We start from the raw sequence: 13,745 nt of genomic DNA, 5'->3' as shown, positions 1-13,745 counted from the left end.
GTCACATAAAGTTTCTGATGTGTTATTCCATGTTGAACATTGCAGCTCCTGCTCATCCATCCATTTTTCAGAAATCATACATAGGACAACAGTCAAGTGAAAATTGTTAACTATATTTAGTTGTGTGTTCTAGTTTTTGTTTGATTAATTTTACCATAACTCATGTTTGCACTTTCACCAACTGATGTTCATGTTCCTAGCAGAAAACCCTGAAAACGAAGAAATTTTGAGTACCAGTGGATTATTTGATGATTTTGAGTGCAAAATGAAGAAATTATGAGCAGTGATAGATGTGTATAAAACATCATTGAGAGGTCTATCTTCTTTTATCCAAATAGAACAACAGTTACAAGAAATAATCTATTTAACATGTAGTCCTTCTATATATGGTGTCATATCCAAGATGAAATTTACTCAAAAACATTAGAGTAATGCTATATGAGGCGAACAAACCACACGAACCAGCCACACGACCCATGTGGCTGGTGACGTGGATTTAAATTTTTTTTTTTAATTATTTTTTTTTAAAAATTAAAACTAAAAAGGGGAGAAAAACGAAAACGTATATCTCTTGGGGTCCTTTCCTCTCCCGAAATTAGGGCAGCGTTCAAGCCCCTCTCCCACTCCCAGGTGCCGACGCTGCCGCCGTTTCCCTCCCCCTCTCTCGGCCGTCGTTAACATCATCTCCTTCTCTCCCGCTCTCGGCCGCCGTTCAAGCCGCCGCCTCCTCTCCCGCTCCTGATCAGTTCACTCCACCACTCCCGGCCGCTTCACTCCCCCGCTCCCGATACTCGTTCTGACCGCTCTCTTCCCTCCCCCGTTCCCGGTACCCGTTCCGGCCGCCGCTTTCCTCTCCCGCTCACGGCCGTCGCCCCTCTCTCGTTTGGCTTTGAAGAGAAACTAGGGCATAGATCGGCCCTAGTTTGTGTCTCTCTCGTGTTCTCTCGTGTCGGATTCTCTCGCTCTCTCTCTCTCTCTCTCTCTCGTGTGGCTCTATGCTCCCGACCGCCGCTTCCCTCCCCCGCTCCCGGCCGCCGCCGCCTCTCTCGTTTGGCTTTGAAGAGAAACTAGGGCACAGATCATCCCTAATTTGTGTCTCTCTCGTGCCGTGTGGAACTCTCTCTCGTGTGGCTGGTTCTCCGAATTTCTTGAAATCAGGTATAGAGGCAATGATGCCCTAAAAATTTCTATCCTTCCTTCGCCTCTCTACAACGATGGCATAGTGGCTTGGATGGCCTAGTAGGCAATTGCCACTGTTATTGTTGTAGAGGGAGGGGGAAGGATGGGAGAACATCATTACTTGAATCTAAGCCTCTGTTTTAATTCGGTTGGTTGATATCTATATTCAGCATGAATCATTTTGTTGCATCATGTATTTCTTTCTTAATTTGGAAGTGGCTGGTTCGTGTGGTTTGTTCGCCTCATATAGCATTACTCTTACTCTTTAGTAATGATGGTCTTGGCCATGATGATTTGCCCTATAAAAGATTATAGAAATTGGGTGGCATGGCAACTTTAGTTGTAGCCCTTGATTCGTGTTTATCCATGCAAAAGAACAGAGGGGCAAGATCTGAGCCTTTTTCTTCTTCTTAAACTGTTTGTTATTGTTATTGTTATTGTTAATGTTCCAATGTACAGGTTATTGTTATTGTTTTGAATGCAATGGCTGGTTCATAACGTGAATTGAAGGATGATACAAGTGCATCACGTGAAGAAAAGAAGGTAATGATTCCCTAGGTAAAGCTAAGAGCCTTTAAAATTTTAGTCTTAGGTATACGCTAATTTTATTATTTTGAATGCAAGGGCTGTTCATAACCGATAATGCTGAATTCTAGTTCCCATTAATTGTAGCAGGAGTCTTGGAATGGCATTTAAATTTTTTCAAGTCTTTGTAATGTTGAACAATAATGCTGAATTCTGGTTCCTGTATGATACCTATATCTTAAAACTATGAATGCTTTGATTAATTTTGTTCTATAAATTGAGCCCATTAATTTTGATTAATTTTGTCAGCTCCTCCGTTTGATTTATTTTTTGTTGCTGTTTATTTGTTTATTTTTTTTAAGTTTCAAGAAATCAATTAATATCTTTAGTTTGTGCCCTGTTGAATATGTGCAATATATTGAGTTTAATAGCAAACTGTGGATTGAACTTCTGCAAGTTCATGGCTTCTTGTTTGATGGTTTTGAAAGCCTTTTATAATATATCAAGTATGAGACTGATGAAAATGCCAGATAGTGGTAATGATCTCATTGATTCATACTTCCTGTGCCATTTGCTACTGGATGGTGATAACTTTGGGTGCATGCATCTTGATGGCGTTATTACAATGAGAGAATTTATTCATAGGCTTCCTTCTTTATGCTTTTGATCCCTTGGAGACCTTATGGTTTGGAATCATCTCCAGGCCTCATTATTGATGGCATGAACCATGCCGTGGGTGAGTAATTGTCTATGAATTTTTTATTTGAGTTCACTACTCCTACAATGTGTTTATAGTGGCATGAACAATCATGAACACTGAATTTTATTCATCAAAATAATTATGAATTGTCTTGTTATACGCTTGGCTGCGAAAACCATTCAATTTTAAATTGTCTCTTTGACTAGTGTACACATGTGCTTGTAGTGACATGCATAAGGAGAAGTCTTGTTTTCTTGTTAAATCTTAATTTTTCAGTCCCCTAAACTAAACAATGTTATCTTTTTTACTTTCTGTCTGTATATATATTTATCACTTTAGCTTAGTCAAGGCTTATGTTTTTTGCAGGGACTGCTAGCATTAGGTGGAATGAATGCATGATGCACAGGCCAAGCCTGTCTTGTTGTACTCTTGCAATGACAATGTTGTCAGCCTCTATGATTTGCCATCGTAAGTATCATCTTATATTAAGCAGTCAAAACAAATGAAATGATCACTGTTGTGCTTTAACTCTGGTGTCCTGTTTTTCTTCCATTTTTCTTTGTTCACCGAGAGGGGCAAGATTTTCTCCAAGGATGAAGTGCGGGCAATGCAAGTTGGCCCAGGGGGCTTATTTTTCACTGGAGATGGTACTGGTGAGGTGAAGGTATGGAAATGGTCGGCAAACGAGACACAAAGCGTGAACTAGAGACAGACCCCCCGGGTGATCTTATAGTCTTCATTACACGTATGTTAAGAGCGTCCACTAGAGGAGGTGTACACGGCCAATTTTTGTCAATTGCCAAATTGAGGCTCACCACCAGATTTGTTGTTTGCTAAACCATCAAGAGGCCTCTCACTACAAGAAAACATGGGCATCAGAGACGGAAAATTCCGTCACTAATAGGTAAAATTTCGTTGGTGATAACTTTTACCAACGGAATATTCCGTTGGAAATTTCCGTCGCTGAAAAGCAAGTGGCTAATGCTATTCCGTTGGAAAAATTAATTCCGTTGGTGATATTAAACTATTACCAACGGAATTTTCCGTTCCTGAAGATGTTTATTAGTAACGGAAATTCTGTCCTGAAGGTGTTTATTACCAACGGAATTATTCGTCACCAAAAGCATTCATTACCAACGAAAATTCAGTCACTGAAAATATTTATTACCAACGGAATTTCCGTCACTAAAGGTTTTATCACCAATGGAATTTACGTCACTGAAAGTGTTTATTTCCAACGGAATTCCGTCTATGATAGTCTTTATCACCCACGGAATTCCATCCTTGAATGTGTTTATTACCAACGGAATTTCGTTACTAATACTTTTTATCACCCACGAAATTCCGTCCCTAAAAGTCTTTGTTACCAATGAAATTCCGTTTGTGATAGTATTTTTTTATATTTATATTATTTTTTTTTGGTTCATTTCCCTATATTACATGTAATCAATATCATTTCACAAACTCTATATAATAAACAAAATTATTTATTCATAACAAAACACAAATTCAATGGTATTCAAAGCAAGTAAGTTCAATATTTCATAATATCTAAAACATATTCATACACAAGTAAAACATGAATAATAGAAATCATATGGCAATAAAACTAGTAATGCAGCACCCAAGTTCTATAAGTCACTCTCTCATGATTCAAACTTCATCATCAGTGGGATCTTCTTCTTGGCCTCTATCACTCGTCCCAAATTGAGAAAATCCAGCATTCCGAGCAATTTTTGTAGGATTTAACATCTAAGTAATTTGAGACAAAAAAGCCTTGATTTCATTCTGACTCTGCACTATATTTTTTTGAGAATCCTCCAAGCTTTGTAGTTTGTTCTTCACAACCGTCACTTCTTCTCATAGATTATCAACTTCAGTGTTAGAATGTGGAGTTTGATCAACTTGTGGACTACAAGCCGTCGACATTAATTGAAAAAAAGGAAATATCTTTGCTATAATAATTTCATATCCATATGAAATAATAAAATAAAGAAAATAAAGATAACAAAGACATTTTAATGTCTTCCTCCTAAGAAAGAACTAGGGGTGCATAAATAAAAGCTCATAGGTGAGACTCCATTAGCTTGCTCCTTCCCACACCTTAAATAAGCTTTCATAGAATTAGAAGAATGTGTCTAACAGACAACAGCAGCAAAGAGCAGCCAAATTGGCACCAAGTTCATAAATACAAACATCAAATTAAAATCCATAAAAATGAAACAAAATTATTTTTCAAGTATCAAAAGTATGGGTCATATATTTTATATAGTTGTATAAAACCATGAATTACATATATGGCCAAGGGAAGGTTGTTATAAATCTTTTTAAAAATTGATATGCACTCTAGACGCTTGAGTCCAATTCAATGCTTTGAAATAAAATAAGGCAAATATTTTTTACTCTTAATTAATATATATACACACATAAAAACATTGTATAGATAGGCTTACAAAAAGTATATTATACACTAAATTCGTAAATAAATAATGTTTTGCTTTTCTAACAAAGTTATATATTTTGAAATTTAATGTGTCACAAGGTACACTCAATGCTATTCAACAAGGAAGAAAAAAGAAAGATGGGATATCAATATGGTAATGGTTCGACTTCGTAACACATGATTGACCATTCTAAAGAACCAGCAAATGAAAAACGCATTTTTTAACCTGCTGGTTCACAAAGTTCATTTTGCTTAGAAAAACTAGCTAGTGCCAGATGTATCGACAAGGTAGACAGTGGAAACAAGCTAAGCATTAGAATTATAAATTAACTTGTAGTATTTCCAAATACAATCACTAAAATAAAAATTATAGCATATAAAATACAGTTTCTAAATCATTATCTTAAAGAAAAAAAACTAGTTCCAAAATTCTAAGTTGCCAAGAAAAGTTAACACATGCGAACGGAGATGTTCAATTAGCACAATAGTTTATTTGCTAATGACAGAATTTGTAACTTGAGTACAATCAACATTTCAAAAACTTGATTTGAAGGATAGTAATCAAATGGATAAGAGATCAATATATACAAACAGAAAGGAATAACCACAGATGATCAACTCCGCAAACATTTGATATCATATTGGTGTGTCTACTGAATAATTCAAGAATTAAGTGGCAATAGAATATATAGCTCTTATGCAGCAGTGTTATTTAATATGAAAATCAAAACTTCAAGAAAATGAGATTGGAATAGCATTTTTTGCAAGAAAATTACTATAACTTTTGACACACTTGTACAAAATCAACAAAAAAGAAAAAGCTAAAGCTTTTTCTTCAAACTCATTTCATAGGTCAACTCTAAGAACAACAATCGGTAGGTGACCATCCCAACTAAACATAAACTACTAGCATCAAGATGGTACAATGAGTTTCTTATGGCCACCAAATATCCCTTTTCAAACATGATTTATAATATGATAACGGGTGATATAATTCTTTAAAGTACTGTTCATTGATATGGAAAATTGTATGAGGTCACAAGAAAGGTCTGACCATTAGAAATTAGAAATTGTATGAGGCAACCACTAAAATTTAAAATCAAGTGATTCTCTTTTAATGTACATGTTTTAAACTAAAAATCAAGTGATACTTATATATATATATGTGTGTGTGCGCGCATACGAGGCATTTAAGCTGCTGATAATATGTAGCCTTTTAGGCAACTAAACCAACTGAAACTCTCTAATAATACAACACAACAAACAATCCAAGCTCTTTAGTTTTAATTAGAACCTTCAACCAAGATAATGACGAGGACTTAAAAGAAAACCCAAAACATGTACAAATCATTTGTTATTTTTTTAAGTCTAAAGTCCATTCTTAACAGCCACCCCAACACAAATAATGTGAAATTCTAAAAATTCTTAAGATATATATATATATATATATATATATAAGAGAACAGTATCTTCATGAAAGTTAGGTTCATGTGACTTCCTTGACTTCCTTTTAAACTCTGTGCCAGCACATTACTATAAAGTATAAACACCTTTTTTAATAAAAATATATAATAAAAAATTTTGGTCTACATATTTTATCAATATATTTAATTAAATCCGATGTCTTTACTGTTTTTATTTTAAAGAAACCATCAAATAGATATTCTGAACACCTTTTTTTATTAAAATTATAGGTTATGTACTATTTTTATAAAAATAAAATAGAAAATAAAAACTATTTCATATCTATGTCGCTATTGTTAAAAATTTAAACAACAGATTGAATCACAATGCAAAATAAAGAGAAGATTATATCCACCTCCTGACAAGCTCGCTCAATGGTCTTACATTCTGAATTACACTGTCCTTCAGTGCCTTGATCAACAAGCTGGAAAAGAGAAGCAAAACATTAGCTGGGAGTTTGACAAACAAAACCAGGTAATCAACAACAAGTTCATTGCATGAGAAACAACAACAAAGCCAATTAGTGCAAGAACAGAATAAAAATCACACATCCAACCTAAGGCCCTTCATCAATCTTATAAGATATAGAAGAAATAAGAGACATTTTACTTTTGCTTAATACTTCCTGCTAATTAATAATAAAAATTCTAATGTCTTTCAAAGTTATTTGAAATCTCACAGAAGTATAGAAATCTAAGGCTGATCCTATGTGTAAAGCAAGAAATAACAATCTCAGTCAATGGAGAATCCAAACTAACTAAGCTTCGCCATTAGTTTCCTTTCTGGTATGCAAATTCTGAACAGCATCTTTAGGTCACTTAGAATTCAATGTCATTTTTTAACTTCAGGTGATACATACATAACAAATGTAATTCATCATCAAAAGACAGCTTACATTTTATTGCGATTCAATAAATATGCCTTGAACCTACCACTGAATCACTGATGAAAGTATTGAACTAAAGTTCTCAACAAATGAGAGAAACCAACTCTATCTAATCTTTGGGATAATATTTACCACAATTCTATTTAATAACATCTACTCCACAAAGCAACACAACAATCCAAAGTTTTTTTTTCTAAAAAAAAAGAAGCCAACAAAAAGTTTAATTTCAACACAACTAAAAAACAGAATTCTAAGCACACAAATCACTTCAAGCATAGATTCTGACAGAAAAATAGACTTGAACTAATTACATGAGCAAACACACAAGCAATTTCAGAGCATTACCACAAAACACATAGGATTAAACCATCACAACAAGAATGACATGAAGAACAAATCAATTCAAAAACAAAATAAAAACCACTAAAAATCATGAAACAGAACACAATAAAAACCACTAATTACATGAACTAAGTTCAAGGCCATATACCGATGCTAACACGTAATCGTTTCTAGGGTTCGCCTTCTTCTCTTCTATCATTTCTCAACCAAGGCTTCGCCATCGCACCAACCCTCTGATCATCACCCAGATCACCTTTCAGGCGGCGTCTCTCCCCGTCGGTCGATTCCTCGCCTCGGCGCGTCCAACCACCAGATTCAAGATCCCGGGTTTCGGAGACATTCACAAAATTCACAATACTCTAATTTTCATCCAACGCATCTGAATCATATGAAAAACCAATGACAACATGACAATCAAAATTCAAACAAACAAAAATAATAACAACCTTACAGATTACAAAATCAAAATTAACAAATAAATTTCAAAACTAATCCAAGAGACATTCACAAAATTCACAATACTCTAATTTTCATCGGTCTCTTCGGCTCAAGCACATATAAAAGTTCGATCAAACAAAGAAAAACGAAAGCTCACCTTGAAACACAAGCAATCGACCCATCGGGCCTCAAGGATCAAGTAGCTCCACTGACCAAAACTCGAAGAAGAAAAAGAAGAAGGGAGAAGGAGAAGCAGTGCTAGTTGTGAGGAATAGAGAAGCTTCGCTTCGAGGAAGTCGCTTCCGAGAATACCCAGCCAATGCGCTGCAGTCTCGGATTCAAGATCCCGGGTTTCGAGACGGGGAGTTCTCACCGAACTGGGGTCGCTCAATATGAAGGAGCACGCCTTGATCACGATCTTCGCCAACGCCGGCTCCGCCTGGGATTGGCCCCGCCCACGCCCGTCGGCATCGCGTTCTACAAGAGATCCATCTCCTTCATCGCCGCCCGATCCTCATTGTTACCACCCGTGCCTTTGAGATTCGGATTAGGGTTCTTCTTTCTCTTGTTGACAGTGTTGGGCTATGGTTTGGCTGGCCTGATGAGGAAGTACGTCTTTGAGCCACCCACAACTAATATTATTAAATATTAGTTTAATAATATTTATTAAATATTATTAATTTCATGATTGAGTCACGGTGTTTATGCTTATTTTTTTATTCTAATATTATTAAATATTAGTTTAATCACTCATCGTTAGAATTTCTTGGTGATACTACAAAAATTCCATTGGTATTAGTATTGAATTCAGCTGGTGATAATACAAATTCGCTGGTGATAATACAAAAATTCGCTGGTAATAACACAAAAAATTCTGTTAGTGATATTATAAAAATTCAGTTGGTGATGGTAGAGAATTCAGTAGTGATAATACAAAAATTCCGTTAGTAATAGTATAGAATTCGCTGGTGATACTACACAATTCCGCTGGTGAATGTATTGAATTCGCTGGTGATACTATCGAATTCCGCTGGTAATACCCTAAAAATTTCGCCTCTATGTTTTTTTCCAACGGAATTTTTCATCAGAACTATCACCAACGGAATATTCCGCTGGTGATAATATGAATTTCCGTCACTAATATGTTTTAAATTATAAAATCTTTTTCGTTCGAATTCCGTCACAAAATCCGTTGGTGATATTGACTTTCACCAACGGAAAAATTCCGTTGGAAAAATTCCGTCTCTAATGCCCATATTTTCTTGTAGTGTCTGTCTGTGAGGTGCTGCAGTGGAGGGTTAAAATTAACCCCTCATGGTAGATTGATTTCCTTCCTAAGAACTGTTAGAAGAGGTAACAATGAAAGAGGAGAAGAAGAATTAGATCAGTTACTTATCTCTCCTTACACAACTAGTGATCATGGGGCTTCATATAGAAGCTAAATGTACATGTATACGTATGTATATACATACATACATCTAATATACATACACATATCTAACACCCCCCCTCAAACTCAAGGCGGATCATGTGTCTTGAGTTTGGACAACATAAATAGATGTTGATCACGTGTTCCGGGCTTTTAGTGAAGAAATCGACCACCGAACCCTCGAGAGGCGGATAATGAAGCGACACACGATGAGCACGAACATGACAACGAGTGAAGTGTGCATCCACACCAATGTGTTTGGTCAGCTCATGCTTGACCGGATCGCAGCGAATCGAAGGGCCCTCTGCATCGTCACAGTGAATAGGAATAGAAGAATGAATCCCAGTACACCAAAAATTCTCTAGAATGGAGCGAATCCAAAGTACCTCCCTGCATCGTAGAAGCCAAAGCACGAACCTCGCCTCAAGATCGACTTGGCAGCAATCTGCTTTTCTTAGTCTTCCAAACAACAAGGGAAGACCCTAGAAAGATACAAGTAGCTGATGATGAGACCCTATCATCGTGGGAGCCGGCCCAAGTAGCATCGTAATAGGCTCATGAGTCAAGAGTGGATCGGTGGGAGTAGAACAAACCACGCGAGACGAAAGGCTATCGAAGATATCGCAGAGACGCTGAAGAAGATGTCCATAATGAACAGAGGTGGGAGCCGCAACAACCGACCGAGAATGTGCACAGCATGAGAGATGTCGGGGACGGTAATGACGAAGATATACCAAGCTACCAACAAGATGCCGATAGCGAGTAGGATCCGGTAAGGGAGTCCCATCGAAGCACGAGTCGCAAATGCAACTCCATCGCTGAGCAAAGGCGATGCAGTATCGGGTCAAGCCGGAGCGAGCAAGGAGATCAAGAGTGTAACGTCCCGAGATAATCGATAACCATCAAGATGAGATGTGATCTCGATACCCGTAAAAATATCGAAGCCGGGCCTAGATCGACTCATCAAGAAGGTCTCACACGCTTCGCTTCACAAAAGTAATATGAGCGTAATCATCACCAAGAAGAATCATATCATCTACATACGTAAGAAGAATGGTCCGACCACGAGGCGAAGAATGAATAAAGATCGCCGGATCATGGATGCTAGAAGTAAAAACCAGCACCTCAACAATCAGATCGAATCTCTCAAACCGAGCACGAGGAGCCCGCTGAGACCATAGGAGAGCACGGCGAAGACGACAAACAGATCCTCGAGGCACTCGAAGGCCGTGGAGGAGGAGTCATGTAGATCTCCTCTTTCAGGTCCCCATGAAGAAAGGCGTTCTTCACATTAAGCTGATGAAGAACCCACCGACGAACAACGGCAATAGCAACTAATGTACGAACAGTGTGCATATGGGCTACAGGAGCAAAAGTCTCCTCATAGTCACGACCATACTCCTGCTGAAAACCACGAGCAACAAGACGCGTTTTATAGCGCTCGAGAGATCCATCAGAACGGGTCTTCACCCGATAAATCCAGCGACAAGTAATGGGAATGGCATGAGCAGGGAGAGGGACAATATCCCATGTGTGAGTCCGAGACAAGGCATCAAGCTCCTCTGTCACACCCACCCCTTCTACCGAGGTAAATGTGGCACCCATCAGTTAAAATTCCCTTTTAACTGGAAACTGACACCCTGTTTTAAACAAAATCAGACCTACAAATCACAATTTACAATTTTTCACCAAGTACATGTTCAAATACATAAATACAATAAATATAATCACTCTAATTTGTGGGTACAACCGCTACAAGGTCATGACACCAATAACAAGAAAGAAAGAAATGAGGGACCCACTGCAGTCCCTCGGATCGAACCCCGACTCGCTCTAAACCCGATCGGGTAATCTAGGTTCCCGCCTCCCTGCACTTTACAGAGACATTCAGGGTTGGTCGGTAGTGGCTTAATAATTCCAAATACTTAAATATAGTGTATATAAAGTATATAAATACCAACTCGCTTAAATAATTTTTCCAACTTTTTCCAAAAATACTAGAATTCTAGCAAAAATACATTTTTAAAAGAACTTTTGAAAACATAAATTCATCATAAATCAATGTCAAAATAATCGATAATATAAAAACCATTCTCAAATCCATAGCTCGAAAAACTCTCCCGACTTAGCCCTGTCACGCGACTAGGTTGGGAGCCGCCAAGGTCTTCATAACCTCGACGTTGGCCCACCGGGTCCCGTGTGGTGACTCGGGATCCCGATGTATCATCCAATCGAGGGGCTCTACGCTCCCACCGATCCGGACAAATCAACACCCTGAGTCCACCACGCCACCTCTAAAGGTCGGCCCGTGGGAACCCACTATCGCAGAGGTCGGGCCTTAGCCCGCGTCACCATCCAAACCAACATGTAGATGCAAAGAACAATACAAAATCTGATAAATCATATCACATGGTCCTTATCCAGGACATTCACAGTACGATACATGCATAATATCAGTAAAATCCAAATACAAAATACCATTCCTATGCCAGGAATGAAAACCAGTCCCACAAATATTGTCGGTAAAACATTTTAATACACGCACATGATTTCACAAATCATTCCAAATCAAAGCATATATAACCATCCAAAAATAAATTCATGAACCGAATAATTAAATCACATATACATGTATTTTATACTATTTATAAATACGTATAATTATACTGAAATTGATGTATCAATACGATTGTCGGAACATCAACGGTAAAATAAATATATGTATACCCTCAACATTATACGCCCTAATTAAACATGATAAAAAAAGAAATACTTAAACAATTATTTTCAAAAATACTAGCCATTAAATAATTATTTCAAAAATAATAATAATTAATCAATTATTTAAAAATAATAGCCACTACCAACTCACTCCGTGTCCTTGGGTTCCTTGCTAGACCCTGAACTCCCTCCCAAGACTGAACAACACATAACATAATAATATAATAAAAATAAATAATATATTTAAACTCAAAAGAAAAATACAAAAAAATAATAATCAACTCTCTATTGGGCCCACTCACTCCAATCGGTTAAAAATCCGATCTCGCATAATCCAACCTGGTTTTCAATCGCACTTAAACCAACTCAATTTAGACTAAAACACGCTTAAAACCAATCGAACCAATCTCAATTCCATCAACCAAGTCTCAATTGCACTGAACCAAGCTTAATCTGCACTGAACCAAACTCAATCAAACTGAACCAGCTTGAACCAACTCAATTCTTATTCAAAATCCATTGAACCAACTTGGTTCAGTCCAAAAACCCTTAACCCAAATCAACTGAACCAAAACCCAAACCATCTCAACTTGATTTGATCAAGCCTCAACTCAACCAAATTGATTCAACTCAATCAATTCAATCCAACTTGGTTAGATCCAACCAATTCAACACTGGCTAACTCAACCCATTTCAATCTAACCATTATCATTAACCTCCTAATCATCATAATCAATTTAATTAACCAAACAAAACCCTAATCTCGGTGCTACAGTAATTACTACAGTAATTCCGGCAAACTCATCTCCATTTCAAGCAATTTCCATCACAAATACAAGGTTTTCAACACAAAAACAATTTCACAACAACACCCTCATCAACTCCATCATGATTTCCTCAAAACAAATTCATTATTTCCTCCAAAATCACCCAAAATACATACATGCATATATACATGAAAAATACAACACCAAGAAATCCTTACCAAGAAACAAACACTCCTGTGAACTTTCTCCCAAGATTCTCCAAGCCTCCAAACTCCTTCAAGCCTCCCATTTTCCTTTTCAATTTCATTTTTTTATTTTATTTTTTTCTCACGGGTTCATCAGTAAAGCAAAATGGTGGAGAAGAAGACTAACAACACTCAAGCTTTCTAGATTTTTTTCTCCAATCTTATGATTCAGCCGAAATTTACATTTAGTCCCTCAAAACATAATTTCTTACAAGACAGTCCCTGAAAACCTCACAATTGGTCCCTGAATTATAAAATAGTATTCTCTAAAGATTCTTTAAAATTATTCAATGGTCCTTGGATTATAACACAACATTTCCAAATGATCCCTTCCACTTACCTTTCAGTCCTTGGTTTTCAGAAATATTTTATCTCAATCCTTTTTCTATTATTCTTTAACCCAAAATCTTTTAAAAACTTTTACATTTCGGTCCTTGTTCTTACCACTTGGGGTTTCTCAACAAGATTACTCCGTAGAAAAATCTTACTGCAACTGTAGTAATACCCTGAATATATTTTCCAACAGGTATCCAAAGGTTCAGGGTATTACATCCTCAGTCATGGCGGTCCGCCACTCAGGAGATCGAACCGCTTCCCTGTAGGTAC

General features: G+C 37.1%; 1 long non-coding RNA gene across 3 annotated transcripts; it reads left to right on the top strand.

Moving 5' to 3' along the window:
• Positions 1 to 582: 582 nt before the first annotated feature.
• LOC120261850 lies at positions 583 to 3,830 on the top strand. 3 transcript variants are annotated; one of them, XR_005536652.1, is made up of 4 exons: positions 583 to 1,158; positions 1,639 to 1,722; positions 1,804 to 2,440; positions 2,771 to 3,830. It is a non-coding gene; the product is annotated as an uncharacterized LOC120261850 (long non-coding RNA). The 3 variants fall into 3 exon arrangements; XR_005536650.1 differs by lacking the exon at positions 1,804 to 2,440; XR_005536651.1 differs by having other exon boundaries at positions 1,639 to 2,440.
• The last annotated feature ends 9,915 nt before the right edge of the window (positions 3,831 to 13,745 follow it).

The sequence above is a fragment of the Dioscorea cayenensis genome, chromosome 5 (genome assembly GCF_009730915.1).
Source record: "Dioscorea cayenensis subsp. rotundata cultivar TDr96_F1 chromosome 5, TDr96_F1_v2_PseudoChromosome.rev07_lg8_w22 25.fasta, whole genome shotgun sequence".
Taxonomy (NCBI): domain Eukaryota; kingdom Viridiplantae; phylum Streptophyta; class Magnoliopsida; order Dioscoreales; family Dioscoreaceae; genus Dioscorea; species Dioscorea cayenensis.
The sequence above is the reverse complement of the archived record's forward strand: the minus strand, read 5'-3'. Positions and strand labels throughout refer to the sequence as shown.